This window comes from Antechinus flavipes, chromosome 4, assembly GCF_016432865.1.
Source record: "Antechinus flavipes isolate AdamAnt ecotype Samford, QLD, Australia chromosome 4, AdamAnt_v2, whole genome shotgun sequence".
Taxonomy (NCBI): Eukaryota; Metazoa; Chordata; class Mammalia; order Dasyuromorphia; family Dasyuridae; genus Antechinus; species Antechinus flavipes.
In genome coordinates this window covers 157,833,853-157,859,177 of record NC_067401.1, presented here as the reverse complement: position 1 = coordinate 157,859,177, position 25,325 = coordinate 157,833,853, and the positions used below count along the sequence as shown (strand labels likewise).

The 25,325-nt window shown below is 34.5% G+C and overlaps 1 long non-coding RNA gene across 3 annotated transcripts in view; it reads left to right on the top strand.

Annotated features, from left to right (window-relative positions):
• LOC127560558 (uncharacterized) overlaps positions 1–20,903 on the top strand; it is a 39,856-nt gene extending 18,953 nt beyond the window's left edge. For 2 of the 3 annotated variants that reach the window (XR_007953360.1, XR_007953358.1), the window contains exon 3: positions 20,667–20,903. This is a non-coding gene — a long non-coding RNA (uncharacterized LOC127560558). Of the gene's footprint in view, positions 1–17,348; positions 17,444–20,666 lie in introns of all 3 variants that reach the window. The other variant, XR_007953359.1, reaches the window with a different exon arrangement.
• The last annotated feature ends 4,422 nt before the right edge of the window (positions 20,904–25,325 follow it).

The following is a 25,325-nucleotide window of genomic DNA, read 5'->3' as shown; positions in this document are numbered from 1 at the left end:
AGTGCTATATTGAATAATAGAGGTGATAGTGGACATTCTTAATTTATTCTGATCTTATCAGGAAGGCTTCTAGCTTATCCCTATTGCAGATTGCATTTAAAATTTTGAATCAGCTATAATTAAAACAAAACTGATGTGCAATTATTCTCTCGATAATTCTCAGATTAAATGCTCCAACCATCTGGATCTTCTCATGTTGCCACAAGCAAATGAAAATATATAGAGAAACATCACACTATAATCATACTATAAGTATTATTAAGCATCTTATCAAATGCATGTGACTCTGACCTTGAGCATAATATTTCCCGTTTCTGGGACTTTGCTTTCATGTTTTTAAAAGATAATCTTTAAAACACAAGGCCATCTCAAAGGCCCATTCCAATTATATAAGTGATTCTGCAACTAATATTATAACCAATTGATGTTCTTGGGGATTCTTCAGGCTTGGAGGAAATCAATGTATATTCATATTGGGAGTGACATTTTATACATCTATACATTTTGCTCTGGAATTGCACTGAGTCATCCTATTCATAATCCGGATTTGGAATAACTAAATTTGATTGCTCATCATCAAAACAATAATGAGTAATCAGATCAATAATTGAATCAGTCAATAAAATTTATTCATTTTTATCAGGGACTAGTTAGCTCAGTTAGCTATGTTATAACAGAGTTATAAAAATTAGGCTTCATTATCAACTGAGGTGCAAATCTTTAATTACTATTGAAGTAAAAAACAATTCAGTGTATATTGTCTACTAGTGGGAAACAAGATTTTTCTTTTCTTTTGTTTTTTGATAGCTTTTTATTTATAAGACATATGCATGGGTAATTTTTCAACACTGACCCTTGCAAAACCTTCTGTTCCAAATTTTCTCCTCCTTCCCCCCCACCCTCTTCAGATGGCAGGTATTCCAATACATGTTAAAATGTATGTTAAAACCAACACACACACACACACACACACATACACACACACACACACACACACATACACACACACTCCGTTTTCTTGCTGCACAAGAAAAATTGGATCTACAAAGAAAAAAACACTTGAGAAGGAAAACCAAAATGCAAACAAACAACAACAATGCAAGCAAACAATGAAAATGCTATGTTGTGGTCCATACTCAGTTTCCATAGTCCTCTCCCTGGATATAGATGGCTCTTTTCATTCCTGAACAATTGGAACTGGTCTGACTCAATTCATGGAAACACGATTTTTCATAAAAAGGAAGGAAATGAGAATGTTTAGTCTGGTGAAGTTAAGCTTGAGGGAGGACCAATGTTAGCAATATTCAAGTGTTTGAAGAAAGGATTGTTGTGTCAAAAAAGGGTTAAACTTATTTTTCTGGACTCCAGAGGGCAGAACTAGGAGTCTGGGTGGAGGTTGAAAAGAAGCAGCTTTAAGCTGCATGTAAGAAGATATTTTTCTCCTTTTTAAAAATAGTACTTTATTTTCCCTCAATTATCTATTAAAACAATTCTTAACTTTTAAACAAATTTTAAGTTCCAAATTCTATTCTTCCTTCTCTTCTCCCCTCTCTGAGATGGAAAGCAATCTGATATAGGTTACTTATGTGAAATCATATAAATGAGTAAATACATATAAATTCAGTATTATTTAGTACTTTGGTTATTTTGTATAAGAACACTCAAAGAAAAGAAGGAAAAACAGGAGGGAGGAAGAAAGAAAGAAAAAAGAAAAAGAAAAATAGCTTGTCTCAGTTTGTATTAAGATAGTATCGGACAGATAACATGTTTCATCATGAGTCCTTTGGGATTGTCTAAGAGCTAGAATTGTATAAAAGTGGAATGGAATGAGTTGGAAGGTTCTCTTTCCCTAAAATTTTTTCAATTAAAGGCTTGACCCCATGGATATGTGGAGAGGGTCCTTGTCCAGATTTCCTCACTGTTATAAGACAAGAATTTTGAGTAGCTGACCTCTAACATTTTTTCTAGCTATCAAAATATTATTTAATCCTATTTTTCTTACAGTCCACTTTTCTCTAAGATATACTATTTCTTTTGATACAGTTAATTCTAGAAACTGAATTTTGATCTTATAGACCCTAACTTAAGACACCAGTTCAAAAATGTGTGAATGCCTTCCTCCCTCCCTCCCTCCTTCTTTCCTCTTCCTTCTTTCCTCCCTTTCCCTCCCTTCCTCCCTTTTTTCCCTCCCTTCCTTTCTCTCCTTCCCTTCTTCCCTTTTCTTCCCTTCCTCCCTCCCTCCTTCCCTTCCCTTCTTCCCTTCCCTTCTTCCCTCCCTCCCTCCCTCCCTCCCTTCCTTCCTTCCTTCCTTCTTTTCTTCTTTTTTTTCTTCCTTCCTTCCTTCTTTCCTTCCTTCCTTCCTTCCTTCCTTCCTTCCTTCCTTCCTTCCTTCCTTCCTTCCTTCCTTCCTTCCTTCCTTCCTTCCTTCCTTCCTTCCTTCCTTCTTTCCTTTTTCTCTAATCAACTCAGTAGTGCAAATTACAAAAGATTACTAGAATCAGGAAATGAATTAAGCAAGATGCCCCCTCTTTGAATTTTTGGTTATTAGCCTGAGTGCAACTTCTTCTGTATGGCATTTCAGAAACTTTGGCTGCCTCTATTTTATGCAATAATGCCTCATATCTATAATAACAAAATGTTCTTTTTCACAACAACATTATTAGGTAGGTTGTACAATACTAAGTAATATTAGCACCATTTTGCCAAGACATAAAGAAGTTAAATAATTTGTTCAAGTTCCAGTACACTGCAGGAATGGGCAGAGCTAGGATTCAAAGCCAGGTCTTCTGATTCTAAATCTGATTCACTTTACGCTTTTATTCTGATAGATGGTTATTGGGGTGCTGCTGTCATTAAAAAAGAACCAACTAACTGCTGATCTCTTTTTAATACACATATGTCAGAGTTTCCCTTTTATTTTGATAGTACATAATGGTAGTACAGTGAACAACCTACTGCAATAAATCAGCAGTCAGGAAGGAGAAGGGGAGACAGTTCTGGGTTCTCCCAATCACGAGGGAAATCAAAATCACAGCTGGAAACAGGCACTGGAGGGAACATAGAATCTACCTTTGCTTTCAGCCTTGCAAGTTGAGCAAACTTGTGGTCTGAACAAAATCCACAGCAGCAGACCAAGTTATATTCTCTTGCATTGTTTCCCATTGACATGTCTCTCAGCACATCATGGGTGATTCATTCCAAGAAGAAGTTTCACAACTCAACTTGGAAAAGGATGTGTAATCTGGAGAGTCTGGAGAAGAAGGGACATTCTTAAAAGGCAGTTAGTTGGCTCTTTTGTAATGAGAGCAGCAACAGATAACCATTTAATTATCAGAGTTAGAATGTAATAATAACTTTTAATTCTCCTAAAAACCAGTGTAGCAGTATAGCAAAGCAGGGGAGAAAGCTAGTCTTAGAGCATCCTTAATCTGCAGTCTGTGAATTTGTTTTCTGAAATATTTTGATAACTATATAATTTGTTTCTTTTGGAATCATATATTTTATCATTTTATATAATTACGTATATATATTTATCACTCTATGTGTTACATAATTCTGATAGGTATCAATGGACTTCCAGAAGGGTTCATAGCATTAAAAAAGTTTTAAGAAACTCAGATCTCCAATTAGTGAGACCTGAGTTCAAGTCATTCCACAAATGCATAATGACTGTGTGTAACATTGGGCAAGTAATTAACTATGAAGGCCCCCACAATTTGCTATAAGACTGTAAACTCCTGATTTGTGTTAATGAAAGGAATTCTCCATGCTCATGAAATTATATAGAACCCCTTCTCTGCAAAAACTGCTTCTGTTGGTCTACCACAAATACCTGTCAGGAATTGATGTGAAATAACTGATTGTTTTTTAGGCTAAGTTTCAGAAAAAACAAATGGAAAACATTCTCCAACATAGGATATCAGTATAAGTGTCTTTTGAGGAGAAAAATTATTTTTAAATTAGGTTAATTATAAAAGCTTCCTATTAATCAAAGACTGAGAGAACAAGGCAATATCTTCTTTTCAAGATTCTCTTGTAAGATGTGTGAAATTATGAAAATTATACTCAATTTAATATCCTCTAAATAGCAGCCAAATGGACAATCCTAGAACATATCTGTCTATGTTACTTGCCTATTAAAAATCTTCAGTAATTCTCTAATTCTTGGATGAAATAGAGAATTCTCAGCCTGACATTTAAAGCCCTGAACAATATGTCTCCTAACTACCTTTCATATTTTATATTACTCTTTTCCAGATAATTTCCATTCTAGATAAACTGACCTCTGATAGTCTTTATATAATATATTCCATCTTTTTTTATACTTTTATGTAGCCTGTCCCTCCTATCTGGAATACTCTTTTTCTCTCCCCACCTCAGCTCTTTAGAATTTCTAGCTTTTTTCAAAGCCTAACTTGTGCCATATCCTGCAAGAGGACTTTCTTGATTTCTCTGTCTTGAAATTATTTTGCATATTTTAAAATTTACCCTCCCCCCCTCCAGTAGAATGCAAGCTTTTTGAGGGAATGACATGTTTCATAGTTACCTTCCTATTTTCCATGCTTAGAATAAGTGCCTTTCATATAGTTGGCCCTTAGAAATACTTGTTAAACTGGATTTAATTCAATATGTAAAGCACTGTTTCAGTAATGGGGAGAGAAAACAGTGGTTGGAGTTTCTATTATTATTTTCCTGCTAAGAAGGAAATGCCAGAAGTTTTGCAGGTAAATTTGTATTTTAGTTGGCCTAACTATGAGACAAATATATATATAAGACAAAGAATGTCTTATATAATAGACCCAAAGAGAAAATAGATTTTTAACCTGGGGCATAAATGGTTGAATTCTCAGAAACAAGAATCTTCTCAGTTATTCTATGGAGTATATTTCTTTCAGGCATTTGCTTCTAGGCAGGTTTGTTCCAAATTGTGTGTGAATCTGTGTCTTAATATAGTATTCTACTCACTTATATTAAAGTTCTATTGTATTAATTTCTTTCAATGAAGGTTTGCTATCATTGGCATAATCTTTATCAAAGCAGATCATAGTCCTTCTAAGATTTAACCTATGTGATTCTTGTTCATGTGTTTCCATAAATCTTTGATAGGCTATTCAAGCTTCCTCCACTGGATACCTCAAAGGTACCAAGGTACAACTTGGGCCATCCATATCTTATCTATCATCCTTCTTGACTAGTCCATTTTCTTTTCCAACCATGTATACTGGTGTCAGTGTCTGAAATGTCCCTCCCTAAATTGAAGTCATCATTGGTAACATGTTGTAGCCTATTTACTATCACTTTCTATCTTTCTTTTGCTCTTTGTGTTATATATTTAAATTCAATTATTTGGAGGTCACGGTGTACCCTGAGTCATAGACAGACTATTACCAATAAGCCAACACTGGTGATAAAATAAAAAGGAAAAAGACCCATGCAAAAATATTTATAGCTACTCTTTTTTGAGGTGGCAAAGAATTGAAAACTGAGAGCTTGTCCCTTAATTGGGGAATTACTGAACAAGTTATGGTATGTTAATGTAAAGGAATACTATTATGCCATAAGAAATCATGAAAGAGATAGTTTCAGGAGAAACTGGGAGAAATTGCAGAGTGAAAAAAGCAGAACTAGGAGAACAATTTACTTAGCAACAGCATTATTGTAAAAATTATCAACTGTGAAAACTTAGTAACTCTAATCAATATATAATCAAAATTGCTCCATGACAATTCCAAAAAGCTCATGATGAAAAATGCTGTCTACCTCCAGATGGAGAACTGATGGACTCGGAAATGCAGATTGACCCAGATGTTTTTTCTCTTTTAGAATGTGACTAGTATTTAAATATGTTTTGCATGAATTCATATACATGTATTATTTACATTACATACATACACATATATGATACTGTAGTTCTTGTCTTCTGAATGAGTTAGGGAAGGAAAAAGTTTGGAACTGAAAATAAAAATAAAATATAATAAAAAAGGAAAAAGAGAATAGGTTTTATGATCTAACCTGGTCTTCTCCTTTTCCTGAGTTTTGGGCCTAGATTGTTGTCCCTCTGCAGATCCTATCTAAGATACACATAAATCAATAGACTAATTCAGCAGACTTCTTGTTTAGTTGCATGATACAGTCTGATTTTTGACAATTTTGGTTTTCTTCTTTGGGTGGTAAGACAGTCTCTTCTGTCTCATTGTATTTTTCATGAAGAAGGAACCCTTTCAATTGATTCTATTAAACATATATATTACATTTTGGGGGACTAAAAGTTAACTTCCCTAAATTCTATTTGATTCCAAAGTCCATTGCTCTCTGGAGTGTCCCTATGAAAGCTAATGTCAGATAGGACTACTCTTCCCTTTCCCAGAGTCCAATTTCACTTCTGACCCAACAATGCCCCTTTTACTTTTCCTCTTCTGGCTAGACAATGACTTCTGCTTGAAGGAACCCAGCATCCTCTCTTTACTCTGACTCTTGGCCTGTGGCCCTTTCGTAATGATGGCAGAATGCTTTTGTAGGGTTGACAGCCCCTGATGCCTGTTGAAACCTATGGATTCCTTCTCAGAATAATGTCTGCTGCCTACATTTGTAATTGAAGGAAAGACTGGAGGCAGCATCAATATGGGTGAACACCAAAGTAGGGACTTGCCTGAGCTCTCTCCAAATCCCTCCAAATACCTTTAAATAAATTCTAAACAAATTCTAGAGTGACAGAACCTGCTGGAAATATGGAGTGAAAAAGTTTTTCAGTCCAAGACAACTTAGATTGATAGGAAAGGTTTGTTGCACCAAAGTGTGAGAGAAACATAGTCTAGTGCAGGCTGGTCAGTACAGACCGGGCCCACAAACCAGGAACAGGCCTTGAGGAAACTGACAGTTCTAGTGTTGAAAAGAATGTTTATGGTTGCTCATAAGCCAGTACATTGTATATGAGAGTAGTAAATCCACCTTTCTTTAGATCATACCACCTTGAAAAAACTAAAAACTTACAGGTCCCCAGAATTATCTCTGAAAACAGATGAACAAAAATCCTGAAGCTTGGGACAGTGCACTTTATATTATGGGAGGAGAGCTCTACTTTAGCATAAGTAGTAAAAATAAAGAAATAAGCTGGAAAAAGGGCAAACAGAAAAAAATTCTGACCATAGAAAGTTATCATGATGACAAGGAAGATCAAAGCACACACCCAGAAGACAACAATGTAAAATTCCTGTATCCAAAGCATCAAAAAAAAATTTTTTTTCTCGGATCATGAAAGAGCTCAAAAAGGATTTTTAAAAATAGATAAGCGAGGTAGAAGAAAAATTGAGAAAAGAAATAAACATGATGTAAGAAAATAATGAAAAAAGGATAAAGGAGGTACCAGCTTGGCAAAGGAGATACAAAAAATACTGAAAAAACAACACTTTAAAAAAACAGAATAGGCCAAATGTCAAAAAGAACACAAAAATCCAAAGTTTTGGATGCCTTGAAAAGCAGAATTCAAATGGAAAAAGATATTTAAAAAATCATAGGAGAGAAAAACTTAAAAAGTTGAATCAATCTTATGGAAAAGGAGGTACAACAACTTACTGAAGAAAATAATTCCTTAAAATCTAGAATTGGACCAGTGGAAGCTAATGACTTTATGAGACATAAAGAAAAATCAAACAAGGGGCAGCTAGGTGGTACAGTGGATAGAGCAGCAGTCCTGAAGTCAGGAGGATCTGAGTTCAAATATGAACTCAGACACTTAACAATTCCTAGCAGTGTGACCTTGGGCAAGTCACTTAACCCTAATTGCCTTAGCAAAAAAAAAAAAAAAAAAGAAAAACAAAATAAAAAAAGAATAAAAGTCTAAATTCCAATTATAAGTTAGTGAAAATAAAGATCTTTTTTAAAATCCAAAGTTATGAACCTCTGAGGGGGGAGGGGAGGTGATATTTGTGGAGTCCACAGTTTTAAATAATAGTTTAAAAAATTATTTAAAAAAATTTTAGACACAAATACAAAATGAGAAAAGGGTGGGGGAAACATTTTGCTATACACATAGCAGAACATAAGAGAGAATTCAATATAAACTAATAAATTTCTATTTCAAGAAAACCTATATAATAACTATTACATGTTTGTTTTTATAGCCACCCAGCTTGTCTTTGTTTTCTTGTTGGTTTTCTTTTGTTCTATGCTGTGCACTTTTTACTCCTCCCATAAAGAAAGCTCTAATTAAATATGGGCACATATCTATGTCTTATATAGATATTATAAATACATAAACACAAGTATGTGGATATATACATAGATATCTATAAATACACGCACACACACACACACACACACACACACACACGATTGCACTACATTTATTTCCTCCTATCATCTATTTCTTTGAAGGTGGATAATATCTTCCTTTATAAGTCTGTCTTTCTTTGTTTTTCTAAATCAGTTCATCATTCCCTACACTACAGAAATATTCCTTTCTGGATTCAAATAGCATCTTCCTTCATAGGATCTTTGAGATTATTTTGATATTTATGTTGCTTAAAGTTGTTTTTAAAACAATACTGCTATTACTGTATAAGATGTTTTCTTGGTTCTGCTCATTTCACTCTTCATTATTTTGTGGAGATCTCTTCATGCTTTTCTAAAAATTACTGAGGTCATTATTTTGTATAGCAGGATAATATTCTATCATGAACATATTTTGCAATTTGTTTAGCCATTGCCCAATTTCTGGGCTCTCCTTTAGATTCCCATTCTTTTTCACCTCAAAAAGCTATAAATATTGTTGCTCCTTAGAACTACTCCCTTTCTTAACCTGCCTTCTCTCTTCTCCTCCTCTTCCCCTCCTATTTCCCTGTTGAGTGAAATATATTTTTATATCCAACTGTGTGTGTAAATATGCTTGTGTACAGGTATGGGTGTGTGAATGCACATGTATATATGTGTGTGTTTGTATTCTTTCTTCTTTAGAAAAGTTCAGATGAGAATGAAGTTCATATCAGTTTCTAATCTCTACTCCTTCTTGTAAAACATCATTATGTGAGATAATTTCCCCCAATTTCCTTTCACTCCCTCTACTTTAAAGGGTATCCCCCTTTCCTTTCTCTCTTCATTCTTTTCTTAAGATCATCAAGGCATAAAAGAACTACTTCCAGTGTCATATATTTGGATTCCTTCTATAAACCCTGGTGATAGGGATCTGAAGGAACACATTTATCATTTCCCAATATTTGACTATAAATAGTTTATCCCTGTTTAGTCCTTTATCATTGTTAGTTAATGTTTATTTTTTTACACTTCTCCTCATTCCAGTGTTTGTATTTTGAAGTTTCTCTGTCGCTCTGAGCTTTTCGCCAGGAATGCTTGAAGTCCTCTATTTCATTAAAAATCCATTTTCCCTTGTAACCTCATTCTCAGTTTTTCTGGCTAAGTTATTCTTGGCTGGAAGTGCCTATCCTTTGCCTTCTGGAATATCATATTCCAAGTTCTCTGCTTCTTTAGAATGGTGGTTATTAAATCATGTGAGTATATTCATTTTTGGCTTTTGTTTTAGATGTTGAAAAGACTCTCTTCTGGTTCTAAGAATTTGTTCTAAGACATTTTTCTTTTAAGATTTCTTGAAATTTCAGGCCCCCTTTTTAGTCATTGTATCCAGATAATCTAATAATCCTTAAACTTCTCTTCCCTGATATGTTTTCCAGTCAGACATCTTTGCTATGAAATATCTTAAATTCTCTTTGTCTTCTTTCTACTCCCTGCACTTTTTGACTTTGTTTTAATATTTTTTATTTCTTCTTGGAGTCAGTGGCTTTTATTTGGTTAGTTCATATTTTCAGGGGAGTTGTTGCTTGGGAAATTTTTTAATACCTCTTGTGCCAATCTGTTCAATTCCTTTTCTAATGCTTTCTTCCATAGCTCATTTATTTTTCAGTTTTTCTCTTTTCTTTCTCTTCTAGGAATTCTAGTTAAGTTTGTGCCTAAACTATATCTTTTTCTGTTGCAATTCTTGTAGATATTTTGGAATCATTTTCCTTTTTGTTTGTGTTTTGTGTATTTTTTTCACCAGAATAGCTGATTACAGTAAAGTTCTTTTTCCTCTCCTTTCTTCCCACCTATTTCCTGACTTTTTTTTTAGACTGTACTCTGAAACATCAAAAGAAGGTCTGGGCTAGACTTATTGTTACTTTCTTAAAGTACTAAGTATTTAGTTATTCCAGGATCTCAAGGACAGGTACCTTTCTCAATCTGCCTTGAATCTTTGACTAGAGCCTGAGGAGTGGTTGACAAAGCTACCTATTGGCATCTGCTCTCATCTCAGATTCCCAGAGTGGGATTAGTGGTCCCCAATCTGAGACTGTCTTTTGTCCTGGTATACAAGAGTACTTCTTGAATTGCTTATTCCTGGTCTGATCCTTCAATTTCCTTATGCCAAGCTGGACTGGACAAAGGATTCATTGTGACTTTCTCTGAATGTTCTCGGGATTTGGTCTGATGCATTTTCTAGAATTGTTAGGAAGAGTTTGTGGAGAGGAGCTTTCTATCAACTCTACCATTATGACCCTTCTTCATCCCTTTCTAATATAGCCTATTCTTTTCTAATATATTTCTTCCCTAGCTCTGGGTCTCATTACTTCTTACACAAACTATTATAATAGTTTTTATTTGATGTTCCAAGTCTCTTCAATCCATTCTCTGTATAACTGTCAAAATTATTTATCTAAAGTTATCTGATCACTTCACTCTATTACTCAATAAACTCTACTTTTTCCCTATTACCTTCATCAACCAACAGAAATGGTGTCTTGCTAGAAGAAATGCAGCTTTAGGGAAATAGTGCAGAAAGTCAAAGTTAGAATTAATTAAATTAGTCCTGCAAAATGCTTCATGCTTTGATGTTTTAAGTATTAATCTCTCAGGAGAGAATAGTTATGTTATTGTTTCAAGTTTAAGTCATTTTCAATGCATACTTGTCAGTTTTGTGTTTTAAAAAATTCTTTTGCTTCCTAGAAATAAACAGCTTTCCTACAACTGATTTTCATTTTACAGTGAGTCCCTTTCTATTACTCTATTTGGGGGCAACATGAACCAAACTTAAACTTTCCCTGATTGTACATAGGGTTTCAGGGTCAAATAATAAGAGCTAGAAAAGTCAAGATTAAAAAAAAAGAAGAAGAAGAAGAAGAAGCACTTGATCCACTCTTTAGGAGCCAGGAGAATCCAGAGCTTGAGCTCCTGACAGGGGAAAGAGAAGTGCTCTAGTTCTTCTGGGTCCACAATTCTTTACTGTTTTGTTACAATTGCTTTTTGAAGGAGTTTTGCATCACATTTTTTGTTGCTTTCAATTACTTTTCACTCATATCTAACTGTGTCCCGATTTGGGGTTTTCTTGGCAAAGATACTGGACTGGTTTGCCATTTTCTTCTCCAGTTCATTTTACAGATGAGGAAATGGAGGCAAATAGGGATAAGTGACTTGCCCAGAGTCACACAGCTAGTGTCTGAGACTGATTTTGAACCCAAGAAGATGAGTCTTCTTTACTCTAGGCCCAAAGCTCTAATCACTGCTCTATGAGTTACACATAGTAGGTGTTCAATAAACATTTGTTAAATGAATGAGAAGATAGGATTAGATTTAAGTTCACTAAAATGAAAAGAAAACTCATAAGTATAATGGAATCTTTAAAATATAATATTTATACTATAGTCATAGTCATAGACTATATCATAGAACCAGTATTTTAGAATTTGAAGAAACCTTAAAAGTTATTTATTCCCCAATTTCCTCTCAATATTGTTGCCCCTAGCTATGCAACCTTGGAGAGTTTACTTAACCTTTCTGAATCCCAGTGCCCTCATTTTTGAAATGAGGGAGTTAGAATAGATCATGTCCAAAGTCCTTTTTTTAGCTCTAACATTCCATGATTTATTAATTATGTAGAAATATCAACAAAGCATCTATGTCTGTCTGTAGGGTTCTGTGGATTGAGTTGCCAAGTCAAAGGACCACATTGACAAGTCTGACTGAAAGTCAATATAAGTATGGAACTTGGATCAACTCTACTGTGGTTCATGTTGTATGTATAATGTTGATTTGCCAATTTTGGTTCCAAGTTTTAGCTTCAAGGAAGTACTAGGTGGGTGGTTAAATTTGATGTAGGCTTATGAGTTCATCTACATAAAGAATTTATGAAAACTTGCTCCATCTTGGAGAATTTGTTGGGACACTGAAAACCTAAGTGACTTGCTATATTTACACAGCCAACATGTGATAATGGCAGGATTTGAATTCAGTTCTTTCTAACTCCAAGGATAGTCATCCATTATGTCATTTTATGAGATATGATTTAATTAAAAACCAGACGGAAAACATCTCTCTGGGTTTTTTTTTTATGAAGTAATGAAATGAGCCCCTCCTTTGGTGACTTATGTTAATTTTTTTGTCAGCGAATATTAGCATTCTTGTCAGAAAGTAGAATGTGTAGATAGCACTAATTTGATTAACGCTCTCATCTGTTAATTTATTGTCATTAATCCATAGGCTATCACTACATAATTCACAAAAAATGAAATCACTGAGCCAGAGGCTGCCTTTCTCCCCTAATTAGAGCTTGATCTAGTATTCTTTTTGTAGTCACTTTACATATGCAAACAGTATGGAATCTGGCCCATAAATATCATCTATGGAAAATGTTTTGTGACAGTTTGACGGCAGAATAACTCTGCTTTTGTTTTTTGTTGGGAGAGGGAAGCTTGTTAGCTTTGGAACAAATTCTCTCTACCCTGACAGGAGAAAAGCCAAATGCAAAGCAGTCATATTCAGAAATCAGGACTCCAAATAAGCTCAAGATTTACTGGGTGCCTGTCACAGGTTTAAGGTGTTATGTTAACACCCTAGTTGCCATGTCAGCTATAGAGAAGAGCTATAGAGAGACCTTGAGTTACCTTCTTTATTTTTGGTACTGCCTCATTCTTTGAAATAGCACATCACACTTTTAGGCTATATAAATCAAGTTCTGATGTGTAGTAGCTTTTGCTGAAACTTTAACAATTGGCTCAAACTGGTTAGAACTAGCTATGGTTTTCTTTAAATGAATACAAACATAATTGTCTCTATTACTAATGCTACAGGCATTGCATGAGTTATACTTCTTGTAGAAAAAGGAACCACAGTCAGAGTCTTATTGGGGGAGAATGAGTCAGAACATTGTAAAGATCCCTAGTGGCTCAAGTCTGAAATGAGCAGATCAAATAGGGTATTGGAATAAAAAGGTTATGGCTCAAAGAAAGCCTGATTTTAGTCTTCTGACGGACATTTCTGATCTTTTTGCCTGTAAGGGCTAGTAATGTTTTCCTTTGTACTAATCTTTTTACATTACATTTTACATTGGGGCCTTTCAGACAGAAAACAGGAATAAATGAATGAAGAAGCTTTAAGTGCTTAGTCCATAGCTAGGAGTACAGATAGCAAAACTAAACGTACATAAAGGGCAGCTAGGTTGGGGCAGTGGGGAGAGTGATAAGGCTCTTTGGGTTGCTTTTACTGGTGATTTGACAGTGACCAGGATCAGGATCTGGAGGGCAAGAGGACAAAAATAAAGACTTGGTGAATTTTAAGACCCAGTAATAGGAAAGATGGTAAGATTTAATGTTTTACCATCTAACTGGAAAGTTTGTACTTGAGGATTCTGCCCTATGTGAGGGGAAGAGTCAAGGGAAGAGTCATGCTAGATGCATGGCCAAAAGCAAATGTCTGGGGATGAAAGAGTGTTTTTTTTCCTCACAGTGATTCTCCAGTGTGCCATCTCAATGGCTCATTGTTCTCTATCTTTTCTTCCCTTTCTCCCTGATACTGTTTAGTTTTTTTTTTTTTTTTTATCATTGTGTCCTTAGTCTAGCGCCTGGCAATAATAGGTGCTTAATAAAAGCTCATTGAATTGAATTAAATCAAATCAATAAAGTGACTAGTTGAGATGGGGGAAATCTGTGCATTCTCTAAGTCCTTGAGACTCATCCCTGAGTCATGCAATTTATTTTGGGAAAAAAGAAGGGAGAAAGGTCCTAGCATCAGCAACATATGGAGGTCAATCTATATTCTGCTTGCATAGGTGATTTTTGCCTTCTGACAGAAGAGGTACTTTTCTTCCCGTCTCTGAAATGTTTGAGTATAAGAAGAAAGCAGTCCTGTGGTGAGAGAAAGAACAGGATCAAAGCTATCCTGGAATAAATATAATCAGTCTCACAGCCAGTGGTTTTTCAGTGATGTGGGGAAGAAGATTATCAAGTTAATGCAAATAAATGAATCTTTCATGTGATTATTTTTTAAAGAGGGTATTGTGGGGAAGGGACTGCATCTCTGATTTTGTTGGTATAGGAAGCTTCTGATGAAGAACTTTCTCTACTGATGTAGATTACTAGTAAATTATGTTTTTAGAAGATTAGTTAGGTGACTCAGTGAAAAAGCTCTGGTCCTGTAGTCAGGAAGACCTGAGTTCTGGCCTTAGACACTTACCACCTGTGTAACCCTGGGCAGGTCACTGAACTCTATTTGCCTCAGTTTCCCCATCTGTAAAATGAACTGGAGAAAGAAATGGAAAACCACTAGCTGAATGACCCCGGAGAAGTTACTTCGCCCTGTTTGCCTTAGTTTCCCCATCTGTAAAATGAATTGGAGAAGGAAATGGAAAACCACTAGCTGAATGACCCTGGAGAAGTTACTTCACCCTGTTTGCCTTAGTTTCCCCATCTGTAAAATGAGCTGGAGAAGGAAATGGCAAACCACAGCTGTATCTCTGTCAAGAAAATCCCAAATAGGTCATGAAAAGTCAGACACAATTGAATGACTAAAGGTGGGGGTGACTTCAGAAAGACATCTTTTGGTTATACATCTACTCTAAATTTAAATCCTTCATTGATATGCACTCATGAGAGATACTTCTGTAAAGGGAGATGCAATGAGCTCTATCTATCCTAGGACAACATATGATCTCCATTCTGGTTCTACCTTAATGATTTGTTCTTTCATTTAAGTGAAGGAGATTTATCCAGTGGTTCCATCCTGGAATCTGGTGAGTTTCAAAAGATCAGGAGAACTTATCTATAAGAATCTGAGAGTTAAGTCCATGCTGAATTTTATGGTCAGTCCAGCATAAATTCTCCATGTAGAAAGAATAATCCTTCAGGATCTAACCTGATAGTAACTGAGAAAATAACTCATGTCCAGGACACTTCTTTAGGATATGAGCTTCATGGGACCAATCCTGTGTACAAATTGTGCTAAAGTTGAGCCTACTCTTCTTAAAAATGGCATAGGAAAGAGTGATGCCTGCTGTATGGAGCAGAAATAGGGGGAGGGGGACTTGTATTTCTTGCTATAGCTTTGACACAAATATACCTTTGTTAAAAAAAATTGATGTTACCTGATAATATAGAACTGAGGAGCTAGTCCCTGAGGTCTACCAGTAGGGAGGACATAATTGGTGGGGAATTAAGCTAATGATGAGAGAGAAAGAGAGAAAGAGAGACAGACCGACCAACAGACAGACATCTATTCCCCTGGAAACCTAAGGGAAAGATGTATCCAACCTTGCCCTGGGAGAGTAAGCTTAGAGATACTTATTAAAATTGCTATTTTTTCAATCCTTTAACCAGTTATTTAATGGGGAAAAACTATTTCCATGAGTTCTCTTTATATTTTGGATAAGAAATGTTATTTTTTATTTATTTATTTTTATTGAAGCTTTTTATTTTCAAAACTTATACAAGCATAATTTTTCACCATTGACCCTTGCAAAATCTCTCTTTTATGATGACATCTATTCCTTTTTGGTTATAATTTCTTGCCCTAGCCATGCCTATGAAAGGTACCTTTTTGGTTTACTTAGCATCTATCTCATCTATCTATCTAATAATAGTGTGACCTTCAATATTTAAATTGCAGATCCATTTTGAGTTTGTTGTGGTTTTGGTGTATGTGGTTCTATCCATAAGTTTTGTTACACTGCTTTCCAGTTTTCTCAGCAATTCTTTTAAAATAAGAAGTTATAACAAGATTATATGATGATCATTTCTGATGGATGTGGCTCTTTTTCAATGAGATAATTGAGGCCAGTTCCAAAGATCTTATGATGAAGAGAGCCATTTACATCCAGAGAGAGGATGGTGGAAATTGAATGTGGATGACAACATGTATTTTATTTTCACTTTTGTTGTTGTTTGTTTGCATCTTGTTTTCTTTCCTTCTTTTTTCTTTTTAATTTGATTTTTCTTGTGCAGCATGATAATTGTAGAAATATGTATAGAAGAATTGAACATGTTTAACATATATTGGATTACTTGACATCTAGGGGAATAGGGAGAAGGGTGGAGAAATTTGGAATACGAGGTTTTGCAAGGGTCAATGTTAAAAAATTATCCATGCATATGTTTTGAAAATAAAAAGCTTTAATAAAAAAATAAGGCATTATATCCCAAATAATTGAACACGAGATATTAAGTTGAATTATTTCTGATTTTTTATTTACTGCATTCCGCTGTTCTGCTTTTTTTTTAAGCCAGCACCTAATAATTGTGATTATTACTATTTTATGCTATAATTTAAAGCCTGGAAGAATATAATTTGAATACCTTTGGAAGTATACTTATTATTGATCACTAAAAAAACTAATTAAAAAATCTACTTCTAGCCCTGATTTTTCCTAAGCTCTAGATTTATACTTTAAATTAGCTGCTAGATATTTTTGTCTGGATGTGCTACTAATATTTAAATCTTTACATGTCTCAAATTAATAATTTTTTCTCATTTTTTTGCTCAAAAACTTTTCCTTATCATGACATTTTAAAATAATACCAACATACTGCCAACTGGATATCAAAATCTCAAAATCACTTTTGATTTTTTCTTTATCCCACTTTTTTTTTTGATAGCCAGAAATCTTATCTTTGATCAATGGCTTAAGAATGAAAGTAAATTTTTAAATAAATTTTTTCATACCCAGATGCCATTGATTGTTTTTAAAAGGGACAATAAGAAGAGGAAGTAAAGGGAAGTAAAAATTAGTAAAAGTAAAATAAAAGGAAGTAAATGCAGGAAAGTTATCTTTTGTCTAGAGAAGAGAAGGGTAGAGGAGAAAATTACAATCTCATTCTCCTGGTTCACTCATTTGTCAGTTATCATTTTCTTGCCCTTCCAGTTAACATTTGGTCATCTCTTGGTGCTACACTCAAATAACCTTACTAGCTTCAGTGACCCAATTAAAGTCATTTTACTTCTTTATTGTTCCTTTTTCAGCAGCCATTTGAAGCAGTGTCACCATACCTTTTCTTGGATAAGTTTACAATCACTTTCCTTTGTCCTCTCCTTCTTCCTAGGATCTTGTTCAACCTCAGAGTCCACAAGAAGAGGGGCAATATAGGGTGAATCACCTAACCAGCAAAGATGTTCCCTTTCCTGTAAATTTTTTCTGGTAAATAAGAGATTTGTATTAAGAATGGGTTCCCTCACTCCCACATACCTAGAACTGTTTTTTTCTTTTTAGTTATTATGAACTTGACAAATAGAGACATTTCTGTAAACAAAGAATAGAACACAAAGATTGTAAAATAAAACTGTCTCCATTTCCTACAACTTGAGATGTATATGTTTTTAAAATTTCAACTTTAACATGATAGTTGCAACACTAACATGCTTGTCTGTGAATGCATCTAAGCTTCTATTTACTCTTTTCTGTGTTTTTAGGAAAAAAATTCAATGATGCTTTTTCCTTTTTTTCTTTTTAATATTATTAACCTTGACTCCTTTCTCTAATTCTTCCTATCCTCTCCAAAAATACAGTTCCTCCTTTATAACAAATAAATATCATTGCACAAAACAAGTTCACACATTGATCATATGTGAAACATGTCTATTTCATTTATACCTCTTGTCCTTTGCCAAAAGCATAATGCACCATTTGTCTTTTTTAGTCATGATTGTTACTGCATTGATCCTAATTCTTAAGTCTTCCACAGTTGTAATCCTTTAAAATGCTTTAGTCATAGTATTATTAATTCTACTCCCCAACCAAGCTGGATTAAGGGAGGACAGTCTTAGGACTATCAAAGGACATGTTGCCTTTGGAATGTGATTGTGGAATAGTGAAAAGAATGTTTGATGCAATTCTGCATGACTTTGTGATAGGCAAATTTGGTCAGAGGCTTTGAAGATTAGGGCCATTTTTCATTTTGTTTTGAGAAAGGACATGTTGCTTTTCAGACTAACATGGGGACTGATTGCAGACATGCGAGGAGATAGAAACAGACTTTAGAAGGCAGACATGTACACAAAACCATCTCCTTAACATGTTCCTTTATTTTCAGCTTGCTTCTCTAAGAAACTTCAGGAAATTTCCCCTTCAGTGAGATTGGGATCAATCTTTTCATTATGCTGTGATTTTATCTCACTTATATCTAAAAAGGTTTATTCATTCTTGTGTGTTTTCTATATAACTTAATTTGAATTTTGATTTCTGTTTGCTATTTTCTTGAACAAATGAGTTTATTTACTTTTGGAGATGTCTTACATGAAACAAATAGGAGCAATCGCCTAACCTCTCTCCCATGCTATATTCCCATATTTCCATGCTATGTAGGCTAATTTTTCTTTAAAAGGTATTAAGACATATCTTCAAAGTTGTCTAGTTTAGGGGACTAAGGGCTCAAACAATTGACATCACTTCTCATTACCTGAATAACAAGCAGCCATGAAAAGCGAAAGATCTCTTAGATGCTTGACTGGTGACTCTCAATTGGAGCTTTGCTAAGCTAAAACAATTTATGTGGTCCTCAGTGCCCATTATTTTTTAAATATCCTTCTCCAGCTATGGCTAAGTAAGTTTCCTTTTAACTATTGAATGACCTAAGAATGTCCCATTTTGTTCCAATATAGAACCTAAACTACCAGGAGACTGGTCTGAGTCAGGCCCAGCCAGAACCATTGGTGTAATCTTGTAGGATTATAACATGATGAACTACAGTTATCCTTCTACATTGCAGGGTTTAAAAACCATTTTACAGGAATGTGAGCATAACTTGGTGACTTTAAAAATGCCATGCAGATTATTGTGCTGAAAATACCTTGAAGATAATCACATTAGTCTGTTTTAGGTATTCCAGTTTTCTTAAGCCTTCCAACCTAAAAGTTTAAGTCTCTTCCAAGACTTTGAGAGGATTCTGTGAAAAGTTTCTTTTCAAAACAACCTGAGAGAATTGAATTTTTTGAGGATGGAAAAAGAAATTTTCCTTCATTAGAAAAAGACAAATTCATAAGAGCTAGTTGTGCTTAGTCCTAGCTGAGAGAAGCTTCAATCAAGTTAATTCAAATTCAAATTCAATCAACTTTCAGGTCTGAAAAAAAGCCCCCTCCCAGCTTTAAGAGAATCATCTTTACATAAATTATTTAGTTTTGAATGACTTTTTGGAAATGATGATGCAGCTGAACCAGGAATCCTCAGTCCTGTGATTGTATAGAGATAGTCAGGCTTTAAGGGGAAGGCATAAGATACCCCAGCAGTGAAAGAATGCGAAGTCAGATCTTAAAATTTCAGGATTGCCTAACAACTATGCTAAATAAACTGAGTTTTGTTTGTCTTTAAATTTGGAATTTGAGAAACCAACCACAATTTTGCCACAAGGATTTTGTTGTGACTCTTTGGTGCAAGCCATAGAAGGGAAGTACTTGATAGGAAAATGTTAAATTTTTTCAGAATCCCAGAGACACTTCTTGAATGGATATGAACAAATGTTCTAATTGTACCTCTACTATTTTTTAAATTAAAAATTATAAATTTATTTATGACTTAAAATATAAATTTGTAAGTTATTTTAAAACATATTTAAGTTTTATTTTAAAATATAAAATAAAATAAAAAATATGCCATATTCTAGAAACAGTAAGAAAGGTCCATACAAGAAGGAAACAGAATTTTCAAATAAGATGGGAACAAGATTATTTCTTTTCAAAAGAAAAAAACAAGACTTTATGTTTAATGTATAGATATCATATTAATATCCCCAAAGAATATAATTTAAAATTCAGTTACGAAATACATCATTCTACCTCTCCCTTTCCTCTTCTCCCTATGCACAGCTCTTTCTCCTTCATTTTTTTCAGAGGGGGAGGTTTCCTAATATAATTGATTCATACTGATGCCCTCTTTGTAGATTTATTCTAACAGCTCTAATAATATAAAGTTATTAGTAATTATATATATATATATCATCTTTCCATATAGAAATGTAAACAATTTGATTTTGTTATTTTTTTATGTTTACCTTTTTATGCTTCCTTGAATCTTGTGTTTGAATGTTAAATTTTCTATTCAGCTCTCGTGGTTTTTTCGGGAATGGTTGAAAGTCCTTTATTTATATTAAATATCCATGATGCCATAATGCACAGCAGACTGATGGATCTGGAGTCAAAAGACCTGAATTGAAATCCAGCCTCAGACACTAGTTTATGTGACTCTGGATATTATAACCTCTATTTGCCTCAATTTTTTAGACTGTAAAGTGAAGATAATAATAGCATTATCTCACAGTGTTATTGTGAGAACTGAATGAAATAACATTTTAAAAAGCATTTAGCGCAGTGTTTGATTACATAGTTGGTACTTAATACATGATTGCTTCTTTCTTCTCCTTGTGACACAGGAATCTCATACCAATCAAGAGAAAGAATGGAGAACTTGGGGAAGCTGGATGTGCTGAATCCAAGAGTGGTCACTCAACTTGACCTTGAGACCATTATACCTGAAGTCCTACTGTCAACCCTGATTTTGTCCTTTTCTAGTTGTCCTTGACTCTTCCCGCAAAGTGTTTCATTTTAAATCTTAAGCTTCATCTTGTGTGAAAACATACTGTAATAAAGTTCCACTGCTTTATACCTGACTATTTTTTTCTTTTGTTTTAAAAAGTATCATAATTATAGTAAAAAAAAAAAAAAAAAAAACTAGATTGAAAACTAGTTCTATGAATTGGTTGGAACTTATGAAAAAATAAGTTATTTTAAAATTCTACTTTTAGTTTCATTATTTTTCCTCCTTATGAAACAGTATGACCATAACAGAACTTGTCTTTAAGAGAATGACTATAAACCTTATCGAACAGGACCCAATGTCTGCCTGGTCACTCTTGGAGCCTATGTAAGTTTCACTAAAATAGGACTGATGTAATGTGATCGCAAAGGTCCACAGTTGGAATATTGTGTTCAGCTTGGAATATGCCCCAGTGGGGCAATTCTTAGTTTTTGGGATCATTAAAGCAATTTTCCTAAAATGCAGTTACAACCATGTTACTACTCTACTTAATAAAACCCAATGGCTCTCTGTTGCCTGCAGGATCAAATACAAAAAGCTCTGCTTGGCATTCAAAGCCTTTTATAATGTGGCCCTTCCCACCTTTCAGTTGGGCAAGTAGGTGGCTTAGTGGCTAGTGTGCTGAGCCTGAAATCAGGAAGATTTATCTTCTTAAGTTCAAATATGGCCTCAGCTATGTCTGGGCAAGTCACTTAACCTGTCTGCCTTAGTTCCTCATGTATAAAATGAGCTGGAGAAGGAAATGGCAAGTCACTCAAATGACATCACAAAAAAGTCAGACACGATTGAAAATGAACAACAAACATCTTTCCAATATTAGCTTACTCTTCAACAAGTGTCCTTCAATCTAGTGACACTGACCTTCTGGATATTCTACAAGCAAGACACTCCATCTTTCAGCCCTGGACATTTTCTTTCCCTTTCTCCATGTCTGGAATGTCCTCTCACCTCTGTTCTTTTTAGCTTCTTTTAAGCCCATCCTTTACTAGAAGCCTTCTCCACTCCCTCTTCATTCTAATGCCTTTCCTCTGTGAAAGATTTCCTATTTATGTCATATATATCTTGTTGGTTTGCATATTGTCTACCTCATTAAACTGTAAACTCTCAGAGGTCAGTCTTTATTTTGGTACCCATCATTCATTCCTGGAATGTCCTTTTCTTCTCATCTGCTTCCTGGTTTCCCTGGCTTCCTTCAGGTTTTAGGTAAATACACACTTTCTTGAAAATTTTTTCATTAATTTCCTAATCCCAATTCCCCCTTAAGGCTAATGCTTTCCTTCTATTGATTTTTATCAATTCATCCTATTTATATCTTGTTTATACATATCTTCATGTTGTCTCTCCTATTGACTAGGAGCTCCTTAAGAGCAGGATCTGTGTTTTGCCTTTCTTTGTAAACTCTGCTTTTATTTGAGCTAAGACTAAGTCACACAGTATTGCCATTTTTCATTGACAAACTGAATTTCCTTACCAAGAATGAAATCAAAAATCTGAATTAAAAAATTATTATTAATAACTTTCAGAGATTTGTAAACTTCATGGAGAAATATAGATTTGATCAATATAGAGACTGGTGGGAAGGGGATATCCTAACTAGACCTCCTTGTTTGAGCCAGATTCTGTTCTTTAGTCATAGGTATAACCAGGATGATGGAAATAGGTTGGAGCCAGCATTTGCTAACCTCAAAAGACTATTCCCACCTTCTAACATGCCCAATGCTACTAATAGACAGTGCTAGAGAGATTGTAGGATCTTTAAACATGACCAAACATACATATGTCTGAGTTTGGGGGCTTTTTATTGTGATCAGCCAAAAATTAAAAAAAAAAAATCAACAAGGAGATGAATACTCCTGACCCAAATTCCTTAAAGAACTGACATATTTTGCTTTGCTAAGGAGTCCCTTACTCCTGCTGGGTTGGAGAACATCTTTGCCAATCTGATGGGTATGAGGCAGAATATCAGAATTGTTTCATTTGCATTTCTATAATTAGTGTGATTTGGTACATTTTTTTTCATATAACCTGAACCCTATAGGGAATTTCTTCCTTTAAGAATGGTCAGTTTAAATCATTAGACCATTTATCAATTGTCGAACAACTCATATTCATATACAATTGGATCAATTTCTTAAATATATTGGAAATAAGATTGTCTTCAGAGAAAATTACCCCAAAGACTGTTTTCCCTGTCACTTGTTCATTAATGACTCTTGACTCAGGTTTACAACTGTTGAAAAAAGGTACTACATACAAAAATATTTTTAGCAGCATTTTTTTTTCTTTTGTGGTGGCAAAAACAAACCCAAAACCCTGGAAACTAAAGTGATGCCCATCAACTGAGGGTGAATAAATTGGTATATGAATATGATAGAACACTATTGTGCTATAAGAAATGAAGAAATAGATGATTTCAAAAAAACATGGAAAACTATTAACTGATGGAGAGTGAAGTGAATAGAAACTGAATAATTTATATTATAATACCGATATAAAAATGAACAATTTTCAGTTTTTTTTATAAACTGATGAATTAAATGAGCCGACTCAAGAGAACAATTAATATAGTAACAATAACACTGCAAAACCAAACAACTTTAAAAGTAATAACTATTAACAATGCAATGACCATTCATGATTCCAGAGGACTAATGATGAAACATCTGTTTATTTATAGAGATGAGGATTTAGAATGCAGAGTTACATTCTCTCTCATTTTTTCCCTTCTTCCCTATTTCTTTCTCCCTCCCTCCTCCCCTTCTCTTTTGTTCTCTTCCTCTCTTGTCTTTCTCTATGTCTGTCTCTATCTGTCTGTCTCTTCCTTCCTCCCTCCCCCAATTGATTTTTTTTTTTAATGCAGAGATGGTAGATGCTTGGAATATAGAATATAACATGTACTTTTAGATGAAGGAAGGAAGGAAAGAAAAAGAGCATTTATTAAGCACCTAGTAAGTATAAGACTCTGTAATAAATGTTTTAATAATATTATCTCATTTGATTCTCATCATGATCCTGAGAAGTAAGTTAAAGCAATTGATGCCCACAAAAGTTAAGTGACTTGACCAGAGTCACATCTTGTAAGGCAAGATTTGAACACAAGTCTTCCTGACTCCAGGCCCAGGGCTCTATCTATCTGCCAGGTTACTTAGGTCATTATGTTATTAGTTTTAAATAACTGTTTTATTTCCCTCTGAGAAACCTCTCAAGAAGTGGAAATAATCTGCAAAGTGTTTGTAATATAAAAAACAAAGATAAAAAAAACTTTAAAAAATAGAAAGCTATTCTAATAATCTGGGTAAAAGTTGGTAAAAGTCTAGGATGATGGCTAGAAATGTTTAGAAGATGGGAACAACATTTAACAAATGATTTCATATATGGAATTAATAAGAATGAAGAGTGAAGGGACACTGAAAATTTGAGACAAAAATTTCATTGCAGATCTCATTACCTTATTCCCTCCCAAACCAACCTTCTATTAAACCTCCCTGTTACTGTTGAGAGCATCATCATCCTTCAAATCATCCAAAGTCACAATCTCAGCATCATCTTCAATTCCTGACTCTGTCATCCCATAAAGCTAATGAGGTACCAAATAGCAAAATTTCTGCTTTCACAAAACCTCATGCATCTTTTCCTTTCCTTGCTCATACAACCCCTCCCTAGTTCAGGTCCTTATTACTTCTAACCTAGATTATTGCCTTTACAAATGGAGATCTCCCTGATTCTTCTTCTCTCTATCTTTTACGCAGTTAAAAATTTTATTTTATTATTAAAAATAATTTTAATAAAGCATGAGTCTGATCTGCATGTCATTCCACAGTCAATAAACTCTAATGACTCCCTATTGACTTTATGAGTAGATTAGTTAAAGGATTTATTAAATGCTATGTGCTGGAGGGGCAGCTAGGGGCTATAGGAGACAGAGGAATAGACATTGCTTTAGGAAGACTCATCCTCATGAGTTCAAGTCTGTCCTCACACATTGCAATAAATAAAATGATTTGCTTCCATATAGCAATATTTGATATTTAAACTCTGATCGTCCTGAGTACTACAGGCCAAGTATTTCCTCCATTTTGCTATCTAGAGAGTGAATTTGCTCTAACAAATAGAAATTGAATGAGGCTGTAGCTCAGGCAATAGGGAACTCTCTGGAGAACGGTTTAGAACAGTGGTTCTCAAACTTTTGTTTTCAGTATCTTTATCCTATTAAAAATTATTGAGGATCTCTCCAAAGCATTTTTGTTTATCTGGGTTATATTTAGAGACATTTATCATATTGGAAATAAAAACTATTTTTGAACTTGTAGACCCTCTAAAAGGGTTTCAGAGATTCCCAGGATTCTCTAGACCATACTTTGAGAACCACTGGTTTAGAAGATCCTTTGCTTTTTAACTAATATGGCAGACTAGTCTTTTTGCTGCAGAGCCGTGCTCTGGTCAGCAGCTCTGGATCTCCCAGGGAGCAAACAGCACCTCCATTGTTTGAGTGGGG